The 19,164-nt window shown below is 40.1% G+C and overlaps 2 protein-coding genes across 5 annotated transcripts in view; one reads left to right on the forward strand and one right to left on the reverse strand.

Annotated features, from left to right (window-relative positions):
- Positions 1-18,396, reverse strand: part of LRRC43 (leucine rich repeat containing 43) — a 1,074,258-nt gene extending 1,055,862 nt beyond the window's left edge. Inside the window, exon 1 of the mRNA XM_044068605.1 lies at positions 18,252-18,396. The gene's annotated coding sequence lies outside the window, so the exon portion shown is untranslated. The remainder of the gene's footprint in view (positions 1-18,251) is intronic.
- The window catches only part of TMEM120B (transmembrane protein 120B), a 419,384-nt gene that overhangs the window by 4,099 nt on the left and 396,121 nt on the right, over positions 1-19,164 (forward strand). The gene's annotated exons all lie outside the window — the stretch shown is intronic.

Raw genomic sequence — 19,164 nt, forward strand, 5'->3', positions numbered from 1 at the left:
TCGTTCCTTGCTACTGTCTCTGGAACATATCAGCTTGTTCATTGTCTCTAAATGTTTCATAACTTTATCACTGGAAAGCACAGACCTGGAATAAAGCCCACCTTGCATATTATAATTAAAGAAACAGAAATTAAGTATGTATATTAGATGGTCAACCTTGTAGTATATGACTGTTGCCTTATTTCACTTAGATTGGTTTGAGTTCGCTCACTAACCAGGGTCGCCAACAGTTAAACCCCTATTCTCTGTTCTTTCTCTAACTCCCATATCTATCCCTTCCCTACCACTAACTTAGCCACTAGTGTTTTTATCTGTCCTTCCCCAACATCTAGGGGACCCACCACTGAACAACTTTCCTCCCCCCATTCTACCATCTTGCATTCTCTGTAGTAGTTTTGAAGACGGACTATACCTTTTTTTCTTCTCCGAGCTACTCCTAATTTGCTGTTAAACTGTACCTTCTACCCAGCCCTCCCTGCTTCTTTTAACTGCAGTGAGCTAGCCTCCTAGCTTGACCCCCTCCACTTCCCTGCTGCTCTCTCTTGATTTGAGACTGATTGTTTACTTTTCCATAGCAGACAGAGACTTGGGGCTAGCCCCACTCAGTTTGCCCTTGCTACACTTGGGCTAACTTTGCTCCCCTACCCACCCCCATATATCATTTCCTTTATACTTACACCTCTGACACACCCACATCCTTACACCACACCCCCTCCTGTTCCTCTAGAATCTTCAAACCTTACCCCTCACCTAACTGCCACTACAGATCCTAGCTCTTTAGCTCCCCCTACTTCCCCCATCCTAAACTCGGCCCTACAAATCTTCCACAAGCTCTAATACTTACCTCAATAGCTATTCACTTTTCTTAACTTCATCTTGATTATCTCGCCATACACTATACTCTGCTTGCCTCCATTACTTCTCTCATCATTGACTGCCTTTCATCCTTATTTAACTCCAATCTACAGTAGCCCTACAAATCCTCAAAGCTATACATTCTCTTTTCCTCAGCAATCTGTGAATGTTACCTCATCTATCCTCGCCAAATACTCCTCAAAATCGGGATACCTCCTCTTTGTACTCTTCATTCAAAAACTAAAGCAAAACTTCTTTACAACTACTTATATATACAAAAGTCCTATGTCCTACTCCCTTCCAATCTCCCTACTATTTTCAAGAGACATACATCTTAACCCTGGAGCGGTTACAACTTCTCTCTCCAGCAGTTCTACCCCTTCAAATTAACATATCCCTACCCAGCCTAGAAAACGCATCTCATTCTATTCAATGAATATTAGAAGTATACTCAACAAAACTAGTGAAGTCCATGCCTGGGTTGGTAACCATACCCCAGACATCATCACTCTTACAGAAACATGGCTGAAACTCCATATTCCAGATAGGGACATTGTTCCCCAGGCTACAGTATACTTTGCCTAGATCGCCAAAAAAAAGGGGGGTGGAGTAGCCATTATTTACTCTAACCATCTAACTATCACATGTCTTAATGAACCAGTCCCATATTTACCTCCTGCAGAAATCCTGACAGATAATTTTAAACTTAATAACTTCTCTATTATCACTGTAGTAGCCATCTATATTTCCGCAGGTGATAATATTCCCCTTCTTGAAAACTTTCTGCCCTCTCTCACTGAACACTATTTAAATGAATAAAAAGTCACCAAAGCACAACCAAACCAATAAATACAAAAGTGCAGTGTAAGGCGAAACAATGAAGCCACTGAGGAGGATTCCAACAAATAGTTTTAATCTGCTAAAACATTAACGTTGACACAATACGTTTTCATTTAGAGTTACTTCATCGGGTAACTTCAGATGAAGTAACTCTAAACGAAAATGTATTGTGTCAACGTTAATGTTTTAGCAGATTAAAACTATTTGTTGGAATCCTCCTCTGTGGCTTCATTGTTTCTCCTTACATTGCACTTTTTGGAACTATTTAAATGAAGCTATTCGCCTTGGTGATGTAAATATAAATTGGCTAGCTCTAAATGACCACAGCTCTTTCTCTTGTATTAATCTACATGGCTTTGCACAACTAATATCTGTACCAACTCACTACAGTAACTCACAAATGCCTAGTTCTCTACTAGACTGGATATTAGTATCTGACCCTACTATGTATCATAATCCCGAAACCCTACCAAACTCCCTTAGTGATCACTCTCCAATAAAAATTACTAGATTCACCCCTAATTTTGCAAGACCTCATAGATGCATAACTTGTCAAACTATCCACTTTCCCTCCTGACACCTTTAATACCCTTCTTTCAAGAATTAACTGGAGTCCCCTTAACGAGCTGTCTTTGGATGAAGCAGTCCAATCATTTTAACTCTTTCTCGATATACTAAACTCTCTAGCACCCCTTTTTACTGTTAGAATAAAGTCTGAAGTATCCCCATGGCTCTCTAATGCAACCCGTACCCTAATGAGAAATAGGGACAAGCTGTGGAAAACCTGAATGAGATCTAAACTTCCCTCTGACTGGCAAAAGTACAAAGAACTAAGAAACCTGACTAAAACACACATTGCCAAATATAAAAGAGTTTTACTTCAGTCCTCCTATAGCACTAAAATCCAATCCTAAAAAATTTGGAATTCAGTCAAACAAATTTTACATCCTGGAAATCCCTCCAGTCCCAATCCCTATCCAAATAGTACACCCGAAGACACTGCCACTATCTTTAATACCTTCTTTATTGACACTGTAACAAAGATGATTAATATACCCCGTCCCCGCTAATGATCCAAATCACTCTGTCCTACCTTCTGGCTCAAACCCCTCTAAACCCTTTTCTTTTCAACCTGTATCTACCAATTTATATCAAATCTCTACTCTCCAAACTAAAACCTTCCTCTATTTCCGCTGATAACATTCCTTCCTACTTCCAGCCAATACCATAGCTTTTCCTGTATCTATCTTGATTAACCGCTCCATCTCGAGTCTAATGTTCCATCTGTCTGATAGGAATTCTATACTTTACCTATCCACAAAGGTAGGAATTCTATACTTTACCTATCCACAAAGGTGGAAATTCCCAAGAAATCTCTAACTTTAGACCCATAGCCATTCTGTAACCCTTCTCTAAGCTACTTGAAAGATGTTTACATAAGCAAACTCTGCAATATCTATTACAGGAAAACCTACTTACTCCCGCTCAGCATGGGTTCCACCCAAAACACAGTACTAGTACGGGCCTAATCTCCTTTACTATTACTATTTCCTTGGCCCATGATAAAAACTTGTTTCCTGTTTATTTCTAGACCTTTCTAAAGCCTCTGATACTGTCTCGCACTCTCTTCTTACTAAATTGACTAATCTTAACTTCTACTCTCAAACAAAAGCTTCCAGAGACAGAATGCAGTCCACAAAAAAGACAAGATAAATCCGTTTAATGAAGCGCTTTTCGTCGCCTACAATGAGGCAACTTCCTCGGATTTCAATTAAAGGAGTACAATTTTATATGCTAATCTGGTCACATGCTAAAGAAAACGTAATACCAATGTAACACAAAATAGTGCTAGCAATATAAAGGTAAAAAACATGTTAGAATTTATAACTATTATTTATGCACTTGCCTGAACTATGAGTTATAAATTGACAAAATATTAACTCGTAGTAGGCAAGTTTACCAAACTTTGTCTAAAAATACATATTAGAAAAATACAATATAATTAAATCTAAAAATAAGTAAATAAAAATTAGAAATTTATAATTAAACTAATCACAGACCTGGATACTAGTACAAACTAAAAAATATATATATATATATATATAAGTATAATGTTGATTTAATTTGTTCAGTTTTTCTTCTTATAGTTAAAATTAAAGTTAATATATACAACCTTCACAATTAATGGCTTACTAGTAAAAAATACTAAGTAAGCATATTAAAAGCCTATCTATCCAGGCTTTTAAGTTTTAAAAGACACACAATATTACAATGTTCATTTAAACCAGGCTCGAAGAATGCATTAGTTCTTATTTGCCATGACAATTCACGGTCTTCCAAGAGCAAATTAAAAGGCCCTCCTCTAATATCGTGTTGGATTTGGTCAGTTGCTCTAAACTTAAAACTATGACCTTCATAAGACATGACATGTTTAACTAAAGCATTTTCTTCTTTGTTATTAGCTATTGCATAGGTGTGTTCATGTATTCTGTCTCATAGGCGGCGTTCAGTTTTGCCTATGTAGAATGCTTTGCATAATGTGCAAGAAGCTACATAGACATCTAGTTTAGAATTACAGTTTAACTTGTAGTTTGTATTATATTGTTTGTCATTAATAGTAAATTTGGTACCTATACTAACAAATTTACACATACTACAACAACCACAAGAATACATACCCACTCTCTTAGTAAATTCTTTTATTTTACCCGATTCAAGGATACTTTTTAGATTCTTGCCCCTTCTAAAAATAATTTTGGGGTAGTCACTAAATTTTATGGACAAATTTTTGTCGTGTTTAAATAGTTCCCAGTTTTTATATAGTATGTATCTCATATTAGAGCTGTCTGAGTTGAATGTTGTAATGAAACTACATTCAAAACTCATGGTTCCACTACCACCTGTTGTTGCAACATTGTTCACTTCAGTTGTGTTTTGAATGTTACTAGCTGTATCTGTAGGGAAATTAAGGTTAAATATATTGTTACTACACAAAGATTGACTTGCATATAAAATCGGGGTAATAGAACCATTCTCTCTTTTTAACTTGACTTCACTAAATAAGTTCTTAATTAAATCCAGTAGGTAACCCCTCTGTTGGAACATGTTTTCCAGTAAATTACATTCAATAATGAAATCACTATAGAGAGAAGTCATTCGAGCAGCTCTTATCATTTGTCCTTTTACTATAGCTCTTTTTTGTGACAAAGCATGTGAATTAGTAAAGTGCAAATATGAGTTGCAAAATGTACTTTTCCTATAACTTAACTAAAGACAACAAATATGTTTCTAAAATTTAATGTCTAAATAGTTGATGGTTTCGCCTTGAAAATTAAATGTAAATTTAAAGAAACTTGTTGTATTGTTGAGATAGTCGAGGAGTTTTGTAGCTGATTCTAAATTACCTCGGAATAAAATAAATGTGTCGTCAAGAAAACGACGATGTTAGACATCCATTCAGCATGTTCAAATATATAAAACCTTTCCCAATATACCATAACTGTGTTAGCGAAACTTGCTCCACAAGGGGAGCCCATTGCTACCCCGCATTTCTGTAAAAATAACTCATTGTTAAATGAAAAATAGTTATTGGTGAGTATAATATCTAACAGAGTTGTTACTAAGTAAACTTCTTTACTAGAAGCTCCTTTTTTAAGGAGGAATAAGTTGACCTATTCTAGACCTTAAAGATGTGGGATTGACATGTAGAGGTCTACTACATCAGTTGTAAGAAAGTTGATATCATTGTCATACTGAATTTCGTTTATACTTTTCAAAAATGCCCACGAATCTTTACATACTTGTAACTCAGTTAACAAGTACTTTTTAATGTGTGGTGTACCACTTTTGCACAAGCGTATGTGATCGAATTGCGCCCGTCAATAAGTGGTCTAAATGGTGGGTTAAGTACATTCTTGTGTATTTTAGGCACTGCAAATAAAACAGGAATTTGTGGCCAGATTATAGTCATATAGTTATATAAGTTAGCGTCAATATATCCCTCTATAAACAGGTCATTGATGTAGCCCTTAATCCGGCCATGAGCAATATTGACCTCATTTGTGGATACCTTGTCATAGGTGTTGCTGTCTAAAATGGCCTGTACTCTATCTATATAGTCAAACTGATCAAAGATTGCAAGGCCACCACCTTTGCCAGGTTTTATTGCTCTTACTTTCAGCGATTTAAAGATGTTTAGTGAAGTGGTTTCATCTAAGGTGGTATTAACTGTTGTTGCATTTTTATGAAACAATTTGTTACGGTTATCAACTAAACATCTCAAGTCCAATTCTGTGACAGTCTCGAACAGATTCAATACAGGATGCAAAGGTGGATTGTATTCACTGGCAACTCTGAAAACATGGTTAGAATGAGAAGAGTTGCCAAACAAGAGGTTCAAGTTCAGTTTCCTCACAAAAAGTTTTAAGTCTTTGATTGTTTGGACTATATCCATCTGTTGATTAGGGACAAAGGTGTTACCCTTCGCTAAAAGTTCCACAAGTACTGGGTCAATTTCAATACATGAGTAGTTAAATATATTAAAGTCACCTGTTTTATTTTTTACAATGGCAACAGAATGTTGCCTATTATGTGTTACCTCCTGGGTCTGTTGTTCGGACGCTGTGTGTTGTTGTTGTTGTTGTTGTTGTTGATAATTATAGTTAGTTTTTTTTGGAATTGCTCCTGAATGGTAGCTATTGAACTTGTTTGCTTGGTTAAAGTTGTTTGAATTGTCAGATTGGTAGTTACTAGTGTTCTTGTTATTTCCCCGAAGACCGTCCCAACCATCTGTTTTGGTTCGGAACTGGTGTTGTGGTGTTATCTACGACTGCTGTTGCTGAATTTGAAACGTTGTCAGTTAAATAAGAATCATCATCTGTTGTATTAAACTCGTTATTGTTGTTGCTTAAAATTGCTGCACCAACTTGAGCACTAGAAGGTTTTGGATATGCATAGGTTCATAGGTTCATACTAGGCTATCTGCCCTAGGGCATTTATAAGCCTAGCCAGAATGTGTTTGGCTTTCGCCACCCATTTTAAATTTCTTTTGCTATGCCCTTTTTCGAGGTTAGTATACTGTGCCTCTGTCTAACAGTGACACAGAAGTGATACCCTGGGTAAACCTACGATCTCCCATCCACTCATCAAGATTCCTCTTGAAGAGAGTCAATGAGGGACTCTGCCTAACCTGGACTAGGATTTTATTCCAGAGTGAAGGGAGCCTCTGGGTTATGAATCTGTCCCTCCAGCATGTCCTATTTATTTCAGTGCTGAGGTTCAAGTCTTTCGAGCCAGTAGCTCGATGGGATTTGGATTTTCTGAGGTGCAGCATGTCCATTAATTCGGGTTGGACATGGCTTTATACGTCAGGCACAGATCGCCTCTGAACAGGCGGTATGCCACTGAGTAGAGCTGGAGTTTCTTTAACCGGCAGCATATGGCATCTGTTTGAGCCCTTTGATCCTCTTGGTGAGGTACTTTTGGGGTCTTTCCAGTTGCTGCAGGTGTCTGGTAAGGTACATCCCAAAAGGGCATTGTACTCAATTATGGGCCTGATGAGGGATGAGTAAAGAGGCACGATGTCCTCCCTGATCTAGATGTGAATCCCTTCATGATTAGGTGGGCTATATAAAATGTTTTTCTAACCACTTTGGCCACGTGGTTGTCAAATGAGAGATTGCTATCAACTTGGGTCCCCAGGTCCCTAATTACTTCTTCTGTACTTAATGGATTACCACCTATGTGGTAATTTGTGGGCACTTTGTTTTTGCCAAAGGGGATGACTATACACTTTTTGGCATTTAGCTTGAGGCCATGGCTCTGGCACCAGTTGTCTGTTTCTATGAGGCTCTTTTGGAGGATGCTTGTGTCGGCTGGAGAGTCGATTATGGCGCCCAGTTTGTAGTCATCTGCGAACTTGGTCAGCCACAGTCCTTCCGTGTTGGCCTGTACCTCCGAGAAATATATACCGAACAAGAGAGGTCCCAGGACTGAGCCTTGTGGGACACCACTTGTAACTGGTTTGGAGTCTGACATGGCTCCAGCAATTCTAACCATGTGGGTTCTGTCCTTGAGCCAGTTTGCAATCCATCTAGTGACATAGGGGTTTATATTTAAGCTGGTGAGCTTATTTATAATGCCCAAGTGGGGTATTGTATCGAAGGCTTTTGCGAGGTCCAGGTAGGCTGTGTGGACCACCTTCCCCTCGTCAATGGCCTTGGTGACTGTTTCAAAGAAATCAACCAGGTTTAAGAGGCAGGATCTGCCCTTAACAAAGCCGAACTGGGTAGGATCCAGTGTCTGTAGGTCCCCAATATCTTTATTTATGAGGTCCATGATGATCCTTTCCATAGCTTTGCAGACCAAGCTAGTCAGGCTTATGGGGCGATAGTTTCCAGGATCCGTTGAGGCACCACCTTTATGGAGAGGGACCACTGTTGCTGTATGCCACTCTTTGGGCACATATCCTGTAGTAAGGCTGAGATTGAACAGTAGTTTTATGTTTGGGTTTAGCTCTTCTTGGAGTTCATGTAGGTTGCAGCCCGGGACACCATCTGGTCCCATTGATGCTGTGTTTTTTGCTTTGGAGAGGGCGGCTCTTACCTGAGCATCTGAGATGTCAGGGGTCAGCACTCTGCTGGGATAGATATTTGCCCTTTTGGTGGGGAGAAGTTTGCACTGAACCTGTCAGCTAGGATGTTGGCAATGTCTGTGGGTTCAGTGTATTTTTTGTCATTTTGGACTAATTCTGAGCATATCTGGGAATTACCACCCAGGTTCCTAACATAACTAAAGAAAGCCTTGTGATTATCCTTAGTGTCCTGTGCAATTTTTCTCTCGAAGCTGGCCTTAGACAATTTTATGAGTGCCCGTAGTTTTTTGCTAATACTGATCAGTGATGCCTTCCCTGTTTGGGATTTTGCTCTATCATTTAGTAGCTTCCTCCTTCTATTGTATAGTTTGTTTATGGCTGGGGTCCACCAGACAAGACGTCTGCTTTTGGAGGATTGGGTCTTGGTTTTATTTGGGATCGCATGATGCATGCATTCCTGAAGGTGTTCATAGAATGCGTTTATAACGGATTCTGCGGTCTGGGCCGTATTTTCCACAGGCCCGGAGGCTTTGAAGGATTCCACCTCTGTTTTGAGGAGTGTGAAATTTGCTTTAGAGAAGTTTTTCACTGTGGTTTTCTGGGCAGGGGGTGGGGTGGGGATGTGAATATCCAGTGAGATTAGTTTATGGTCTGATCTTACCAGTGAGGGATACACTTCTGGTCTGGAGCATAGAGTCCCCATGTTGGTGATGATCAGGTCCAGTATGTTTTCCCCTCTTGTGGGAGTGGTAACAAGTTGTTCCATAGCATTTGAGTTTATAAATTCTAGGAACCTTTGGGCTAGGGTGTTGGAGCTAGAGTAATGCTCCCAGTCTATGTTTGGGTAGTTGAAGTCGCCCGATATAATGGTGTTTGGAGAGACCTTCATATTTTCCAGTGTTCTCAGAAAGGCCGAGTGGGGTTCCTGGGTTTGGGAGGGTGGTCTGTAGCAGGCTATAAACTGGAAGGCAGTTTTACCCACTGTTAGTTGCACATGGATAGTTTCTGATGCTTCGTGTTTTGTCACCAACCTGGAGGTGTGGGTATCTTTGAATATCTATACTCCCCCTCCTTTTGTGGTTCGGTCCAAGTTTTGGGGCCAAAAAGCATGGTATGAGGTATAACCTGGTAGTGCTGGGGTGCTCTCGGGAGCCCTGAACCAGGTTTCTGTTACTGCACAGATATCGATGTTCTCCATGCTAAGGAGAGTTTCGAGTGCGTGCATCTTGAGGTTTAGACTTCTGGCGTTGAGTAGCATTACTCCTAGTTTCTTATCCTTTGTGATACCTATGGAGGTGGGTTTGTCTTTTGAGCCTTGCCTAAGAAAGGCACTATGGGGGTAGCAAGAGCCTTTGCCAATATCCGAAAGCCAAGGGGTGACAGGTGCAAGCAGTCCCTAGCGAAGCATCGTGGCTTGTCGAGCATATCATCCCAAGCTGACAGGCATTGGATCCCCTTTGAATGACACCAGTACTTAAGCCAATTGTTGAAATTGATCATCTTGTCTTCATATTGTGGCATCATTCTTGGTGAGGGTAAGATGCTACTCAAGATCAGGGTCATACCGGCCTGGGCTACATGCTCAGAGAGCTCCTTTGTCTCTTTTCATGTAGTCCAGGGAGGTACGTCTCAGGTCATTCACACCAGCATGGACAATGACCGAGTCATATTTGTACTTGCCTTGGAGTGACCTGAGTGCTTGTGTTATGTGGCGGATCCTAGCGCCCGACAGGCTGCTCACAGTGACCCTCTCCTTGTTCAGCCTGGTGAGCGGGACGTCAGTGTGCCTGACGATAGTCACCTATTACAAGTGTATCAGGAGTGTTGTTTAGTCTTAAGGGCTGTGACTGTTCGGCACACTGGCTTTGTGAGATATGTGTTGCACGTGTTTTGTTTTGGGGTAGTGGTTGCTTGGGTGTCTGCTTTGGAGGTCTCTGCTGCTTAGGCAGATCTTTATTTAGAGCCTCCGAGTATGTTTTTGTGTGATTATGTGTTTGGTTTGCTGTCGTGGTAGGTCTATGTGAGACTGGAATTGTAGTGAGTGAGAGTGTGGTTTCCTTCTCCTCCTGACTGGTTATGCCAGTACTGAGTTGAGAGAGCTTAGCCTCCAGTTTGGCTATATGGTTGCATCTCTCACATGTGTTGGAATTTGTTTGGAGGAGGAGAGGGTTGTCTGTGTACATGAGGCAGTTGTAACATTGCCTCAAGATTCCCAGATTCACCAGCTGGACCGGAGAGGAGATTGACAACTGACCTTTGGACATGCTAGAATAATATTGGGAATTCCTTAATAATTGAAAACGAGGGCCAGTGGGAAGTGGGGGTGCAGTGTTTTTAATTTTTAGTGCTGACTTATATAATTGCTTTAGCGAGCAAGTGCCAGGTAACTTAAGTGCAATGTATTACAGGTAACTTAAATGCAAAAACGACAAACAGTAACTTTCTTTCAAGTGAAACCAGGAAATAAGTACAGTAAGCAATGCAGATATCACTAGTGATCCACAGAAGCGCTGAGAAGCCGCGTATTAGGTGGAATTAGTGTTCCAGGGAAATAACAAGCAAACAAACAACAAGCATATAAACAAAGCTAGATTCAGACTACCAGTGAATAGACATGGTAGTTCACATTTTCTAGCACTGTTTCTAGGCTACAGTGACAGTAGCATTGGTTTCTCTTTAATTTTTATTATACCTGTTGTGCTCTGACCCCCCCCCCCCCACACACACACATTTTTTTAATTTTTACATGTAGGCCAGTTGCAGTAAGTTTTATTGTCTTACTAAAATATGCTTTATAGTCTCGTGGTGCTAAGTACGTGATTAGTAGCAACATGTAGTTAAGGACCTAGATACTTCTCGTGATGGCTTTCTTTTTTTGACTTATGTGACAACAGTTTTATCATGTGACAACAGTTGACAGGAAAACATTTTGCTTAGCCCATCTCATTGCTAAAGGAATATCATCAAGTTCCAAAGAGATAATCACTCCCTTGTACTCTGCATTTATCAGGCCAGTTGGTGAGTACAGTACCCATTTTGAACTGTATCTTACTAAACCTGTCAAACAATTGTAAAGGTTCCACATCAAAAAGATTGCAGGCCTAAAGTCCCAGAGCGATCAAGGACAGAATGGAAGTTGTATTCTTTTATTCAGTGTCTTGCACTCTTGAGGGGAAGTCTCTATCTCACTTACTCTGCCATTAGAGGTATTTCCACGCAAGTTCAATATCTCCAGTACATCTAGAACTAGGGACCAAACTCTTTGCCAGTAGATAAAACACAGTGAAAAGGCAATTTTAAAACCCATTGCCTCCCAAACATCTGGAATAAACTTCCCCTGCAAGTAAAGCTGTGCAGCTCACTATCTTTTAAACACAAACTGGATGGCAGGTTTACTCTGTTGATTGATTGACTGGCTGGTATGGCCCTCCTGGAGAAAAAAGGTGCAACCTAAGGAAGGGTACTGGCAAGGAGTGAATGATGAGACTCTGTGGCCATGGGATATCTATGAATGTAAACATTGTGTGTAGCACAGTGGCACAGGGAATAGTGTTATCACCTCACAGCAAGAGATTTCAGGGTTTGATTTTTGGCTGGGGTACTTTTTGAGTGGAATCTGCATGTTCTCCATGTGTTAGCGTTGGTTTCCTCCAGGTTTTATGTTTCCTCCCGCATTCCACAAGGCATGCTGTAGGTGGATTGGCCACCAAATTGGCCATAGAGATGTGTGTGTGTGTGTGTGTGTGTGTGTGTGTGTGTGTGTGTGTGTGTAATATAATGTATATAATATTTGTGTGTACGCGTGCATGTATTCCTTAACCTCTAGACTTCTACAACTGAAAAAATTACTACAAACTCCTTCATATCCTCGAAATGGTGAAGAAGACCCATTACTAGTTCTTGCTAACAGTAGAACCCATTGTGTGTCATCCGTGACCCATGAGACATATCTAAATAAGCTGGAGTCCTTCACTATGAAACAAAACCTTGTTCTACATGGGGATTTTGGTCCCTCTCTTAAATGGGATACTTTGTTCTGCTACAACATAAATATGTTCAGTGCTTCCTAGACTTCATAAATGAAAAATTAAACCCGATTGTGCACTCTTCTACAAGATGATCATATGTTTTTGACCTGATTATCACCATCATAGCATCATTTACATTCTACAAATATAATTACATTTTCATCAGTTAGGTCTGACAGTCGAGCATAGAACCCAACAAAATACAGGCCAAATCCTCACATACCCTATCACCTTCAGAGATTTCTCTCTGGCAAATTTTCTTCAAAAACCTGATGATCTGAGGATCCCCCTTCCTCTGAAGATCAACAGTAAATACTGCTGCATTTGTAGTGGGGTTCTATTCTCACTTCAATATTTTCATCAACCTTTCATCTTGATCCACAACAAATGCATTGCCAGGTTTGAGTAAACACCTTTGGTGGAACTTTTATTTTGTGTAAATAAGTTCTCCAACACAAGAAGAAAAAAATCTCCTTTTCCTCAGCCCCAAATAGAAAACCCTACACCTCAAAACAATAAACTGAAAAAGTTTGGAAAAGGATCATATTTTTCCAATGCAGAGTATGCATTCAGAATTTTCTCTTCTGTCAAAGACTGTCAAAATTCCTTCATCTATGTCAGGAAGGCTAGAAAGAACACCCAGCACTGCTTGATGTTTATACATAATGGCTGTACTCTGCTCCCGAAGACAAGATAATCAGCAGACAAAATTATTTCTGATGTCCTCCCTTATCAATGTCAATCTGTGTACATGTGACCCTTTTAACCCCCCCCCCCCATCACCCTTGAATAAGTCCTAAAGAGCCTTTGATGTAAAAAAAATACTATCTCTGTGGGGCCCAACAGTGTGTCAGGGTCCTTCCTTGCCAGTATGAAGCAGTTGCCTTACTGGCCTGTTCTGTAATCTGTTCAACCACAACCTTGTCATCTGGTTTAATGTCTGAGGCTTTTAGAACTGAGATGGTTACTGCTGTACACAAGGTTGGCCCCACCACTAATTCTAGTATGTATAGATCCCGTAAAGTTCACAAAACCTGTTTGCAAGACAATGGAATGTATCGTTATGGACCTTTTTATAAATATGCACAGTGTCAGGCTAAAGTAACTTTGCTTCAGTCCTGGTCGATGTCTTTGAAAAAGGCATTGAAGCCCTAGACATATGAAAGTCTGTACACAAAACTCACTTTTACCTAATCAAAGCATTTGATGATATTCTTCACTTGGTTGTTGCAGGTAAACTTAACAAATTGTCTTATGTTAACCATTTGATAGTCAACTGGCTGACTGACGGAACCCAGCAAATCAAGATTGGGGATGCATCATCTTTGAAAAGGCTTGTTACAGCATTGCCTCCCAGGTCTCAGTGCCAGGGTCACTCATGTTTGGCATTTACATTTCTGACATCCATGCTTGATGATAAAAGGCCTCTAAACTGACTAAGTTTGCTAATGTTTGTAAACTTGGAGCTATCACCAGCTTCTTGGGGACTTCCCTAAGGTCTGCTGTGCACAAACAAATGATGCCATGACTGTGGTCTCAAACTAAAGGCCAGAATAGTGTAGTATTGGATCATTTCAGCAAGCTAGGACACCATTGCTCCTACCTTATTAATGATACCCCTTCAAAATGGACAAAGTTTTGAGACCTGGCCGCAGTTGTGGACACAAAGTTGTGCTTTGACCACCATGTAGTCACAGTTGTTGGGAAATCCTTCTGCTTGGCCTAGCTGATTACTAAAGGTATTTTCTCAAGGTCCAAGGAAGGATGTTGTCATATTTTTGTACTCCTCTGTGATTAGGCTCATGTTTGAATGCAATGTGCACTTTGACATGTACCTGTCTAGACATATTGCCAACTCAAAAGAAACCAACATTTTCTCATAAATAGTCTTGGGCCAGAGTTCCTTTACTTATGCAGAGTGCATTAGAGCTGACTGTCTGTCTGTCTCGTAGCAATGCTATACTGCTGACCTCTGCATGGCCTGCAGATCCACAAATAACCCAGTCCAAAGTGGCCACCTAAACATTTGGAAGACCACTGTACTCCTTAATCTTTACTGTAACATAAACTGAACCTTTTGACATGATAGATACCTCATCCAAAGAACAGATTTTTCTTTCATATTAAACAAAGCATCTCTCTCACCCTTTTGAGAAACGAAACCTGGATGATTCGGTGGGTAATTGCAAATACATGTCCACTCATCCCCAGGTACCATCATAGAAAGAGAGTAGCAGGTAGTGGAAAATACAGTAGTTGGGGTCCAAATGAGCGACTGATACAGTTGCCTAGTATGAATTTATGAACTGTTGAAGCATTTATGGATTTGGAGGTGGAAACCTAATTGCTGAAATCTGTTTTATTAGTCCTGAGTGACCTATGGTGTCACACCTTTGATGGGTCTAAAAACAGTTCTGCTTATATTTCTACTTTGAATTTTCTTTGGTTGTGTCAGTAATGGTAAACGGGGATGTGGTAACAGAGCTTTGTATTTAATGTACTGATTGAGCTTGTAGAGTAGGCAAGTACCCCCATATCCTACCTGATACTGTCCTCTATATTATCCTTTTGGGGATTGTGCTTTCTAAGGGGTTAGATTTCAGTAACCATTTATTTGTTTATGTATTTATTTAGGTAGTTGATTTTTTTAATCAAGTTAGTCCAGGGAGACCTGAGGCTTGTCTTCAAGAGAGACCTGATGCACTGTTCTTCCTGATGTGGGGAGGGGGACTTGCTCAGGGCTACAGAGAAGTTTTCCTACTCCCTTTTTTTTTTTTTTTTGGTAAATACCATTGGATTTTTTTTGTACATCCTACGTGAGCTATCTTGTTTCTTTCGGCTTTTCCCGGTTAGGGGTCGCCACAGTGGAACTCCGGTCCGCTAATGATTGGTAGTTGATTTTTACGTGCCGAGTTATCAGCCCTGACGCACAACCTTCAACGAAGGTATGCCCATTCACACATGTCTCCACACAGAAGACTCTCTAGCTGAGAATCGAACCGGACAGCGTCTTACTGTGAGGCGACATGAGCTATCTAACTGGTGTAAATATGGCCTAGGCTTAATGTGTCTTCCAAAGAATGGTACACTTGAGTGCATCACCTACTACCCTATTATGCAGTATCCAAACTCTTGGTATGGGCATAGAACCAACGTCTTCTGATTTTCGAGCTACAAAGGTGTGTGGGCTATCTTCTGAGCCACTGACATTGACAGAATAGTGGGAAGTCAGTCATCTGCCATATGTAAGTGACAAGGAATTTTCTTTTTTGATGTTACTCTTATGTCTGCTGTTGCACGTTGAATGCACATTGCGTGCAGACACTGCCATCCCCATTCTGAGCTTGTGTGCCCACCTGCTGTCTTCTGAAATCTTAACCATCACACTTTGTTCTTGGGGCTATCTTTCTGTTTTTTAAATAGAGGTTCTTGTGGCAGAAAAACTCATCCCTTAAGAGAGCTATCCATTGGCCACTTGGTCCTGCCTGTTCCATCTGGCTGCTCAACGGCCATGTACCCTTTTGAAAGTCCTGGTCATCTTTCTCTTGGTCATCATCTTTGTGCCCACATGTCTGCTGCAAGCTGCTTAGTTTGAGCTGATCAACTAGGTTCATCTTTGGCCATCTAATGCCTATAAGAAAGCTGATCCAGGCTTAAGAAAGTGCTTACTTTGCAGTGCTCCCCTGTTATTAAAAAATCTTGACATTCGGCATGATGTGAGTAATTCTTTATGCCTGATGCAGAGTATTGGTATGTGCTATCAGTTCCCATTTTCTGTAGAATTCAAACACCCACGTTAGCCTGTTGGAGTATCACTCCGAAGTAAAAGTCTTTGCAATTCTGAAATATGCTGTCTCTGAATTAAATGGAAAATCTCAACTTTCCACTGTAGTTAATCTCATCCTAGAGTTTTTCTGACTATAACTAGAGTTATTTTCTGCCTGTAATGTCATCTAGGTGTTGTGCAGTACCCAGAAACCCTCCAGTGTCTTAATGTCTTTAGTTTCCATGTTTCACTGCACACATACCGTTAAGGCCCTACTTTTTTATGCAGTGCCCTCAGAAAGCCTTCAGTGACTTTTAATTCCTTCACATATGTCTTGAAGACCCTGCTTATTTTTTTTTTTTTTTTTTTTTTTAAGTCTTTCTGTCTGATCAAATCTTGCATTTTCAGACAAGAATCTCTATTTTAATCTACGTGGCATACTGTTGTGTAGATGTTGACATGCACTTGTAGTCTTGCGCCTTGAGATATAAATTGCTAAGGTCAATTAAATACACACACTACTGCTGAAGTGAAATTGTTATCCAAATAGTTTTTGGATAATCTTTGTGTGAAAAATGAGGATGAATTAAATTTATGGGCAGTCTGTCAAAAAAAAGAAGTCTGTAGTGAAAACTTTGTGAGAAAGATGAACAGCAGGGCAGTTGCGTGGAGCTTGGAGCATCTGGGAAGGTCTGGCAGTTGTTTCGGAAGTAGTAGCTTGAATGCAGCATAAGACTGCTGTTTTTAGCTATCTTTGCAATGAACTGGGGTTTAAATGCACAAATTCGGGTGATTCAATGAGAAAGAATGGGGGAGGGAAAGTGGCATAGGTTGTAGAGGCTATGAAATCAAGAACTTGAACCACAATCATTGCATGCAAATGAAGAAAAACTGCTCCCTTTGTCAAGGACGAGTCATTTTAAAGGGAGTACAAACTACCTTGTGAGGGTAGAGATGAAATGTATGAAAAATAAAATCTTGTCAACACGGTAGTCCTCTGCTAGCATGTCTTTTGAATGCTTTAGGCAACAAGAGACCTCTGAAAAAGTTCAAATTGTATAGAGAGGGCATGCAAACTTCAGTCAGACTGCTCCTCATCTGAGAATCGGACTGAGGAACTAAGTACTGTGAGAGAGTGGTAGTAGAGCCTGCCTGCAGCATATCAGTTCCCCTCAGTAAGCAAGCTCATGCCATTGTGGTAAAACGCACTGTTCTGTCTTTTATTTATTTTACATTTGTTTACCACCACTGGGTAAGTGGACTGGCCAATGGGATGTCTTTAGCCATCTCATGGCTAAAACATATTAAGTGACAATATCTGCTGTTAAACATTTAAGTTAATTGAAGCATGATGCGGTATTATAACAGTAGACACTGCAACGGATTGCAGTTGAATACACATAAAACGCTAATATTAGAAAAAATGTTAAGTGCATTGCAGTATAAAGCAGTAGTATTCAGGTTGACTATATAGAGTTTGTCAATTAATGTGCATGATGTCATTGTCACCCTTGTGTTAAGCTTGATGTGTTCTGTGAGGTTGCTGGTCTTCACTATAGATCACCCAGGCATTGGGCGCCCCCTTCTCAACCCCCTTTCCAGCCGTACTGGCAGCCTGTTTGTTTCATTTTTTTATTTATAGGTACATACAGACAAAGTGAGTGTAAGGATAAATGTAATGTGTGTGAGATGTTATGATAGCCTCAGCTAGAACACTGCCTATATCCTGCAAATCATCAGTTCTTTGCTGACGGTTTTTATTTTATCACCTTCTTTCAATGAATAACATTATACTGTCATCTCAAAAAGCAAGTTTCCAGTTCAGATGCACAGAGCCACTTGCATTAGCACAACCTTGTTACCACAACTGTTGCCGTTACCTAACTTCAGGACAATGTCCATGCAGTTCAGCCTACTAGAACTCTATGCTGTTCTGTCCTTTTCTGTCAAACCAGGTGCTCCACATGCTAATCTTTTCACAGGTAGCAGACCTTTCTTATGTACACAACCTAAAAGATGGAACATTTTTCTCAAGTAAGCCAAAACATTTCCAACATTTATTACATTACAATCTTTTTAGAAAGTGACAGCCTATTTAGATTACCCTTTGTGTTTTTAACATTGTAGTTCTTCACCATCAGTCTTTTCCCACTCTCAAGCTGTTACATACCCTCCAAAGTGCTTCCGTGAATGCCTTTTGTGTTGCTTGTTTACAGCTCTCTCGGTGACGAAATGAGTGGATCCATTGATTAACTCGTACAGTCTACTGTGCCCTCCACACCAACATACCTCCCCAAACATATAAACTCTTACATCTGTATTGTGTCTTTGAAATTGTTTCTGGGCTGCAGTGACAGGAGCGTTGGTTCCTCATTGGCTTTTATTATACCTATTGTGCAATGTTCCCAGCAACCTTTACTTCTGTGAACTTTTTCTTATTTTTTTACATGCAGGTTAGCTACAGTAAGCAGTTTTATTCTCTTCCAAAAATGTACTCTCTAGCCTTGTGGATGTGCTGTTGTGAAATACTACCTCATTTCACAGTTGAGAATTGACTGAATCTTGTAGACTGTTCTTTGATATGTTCTGCAGTTTCTGTTGCTGTTGCATTGCAATGTCTTGGCTTAGCTGTAATGCCATTGCCATAACCACTGTTTTGATATTTCTTCCACACCAGTTTTGCTAGTCTGCTTTAGGGTTTGCATGTAACACCAGTGATTTTGAAACTTCAGAGACCCAGGAGTTGGAACTTGCAGCTGATTGAGCGCCTGCTTTGGAGAGGTCAGAAAGTTGTTCTTATCATATTTCATCCACAGGCTTTATTATCATTAGCCTTTCTCTTCAGAAATGCCACAGTTTAACTGTGTGCAATTAAGCATTTTTCCCTGAAGCCAGCTGTATGTTAATCTGAAGTTCTTGTCTGCAGTATTATTTTTATTGCTGGCTTTTTGTGCTCCTGTCTGATTTTTGTATATTCCTTCTTGCCTTTTCATCTCTGAGTAACCCTAGTCCTTTTTTGTACTAATGGTTTGTGCTCATTGCTGGTTTGTGTGGATTATATGTTGCTCTTTTACTTCTCCATA

The sequence above is a fragment of the Protopterus annectens genome, chromosome 4.part0 (genome assembly GCF_019279795.1).
Source record: "Protopterus annectens isolate FY-2018-M chromosome 4.part0, PAN1.0, whole genome shotgun sequence".
Lineage (NCBI taxonomy): Eukaryota > Metazoa > Chordata > Ceratodontiformes > Protopteridae > Protopterus > Protopterus annectens.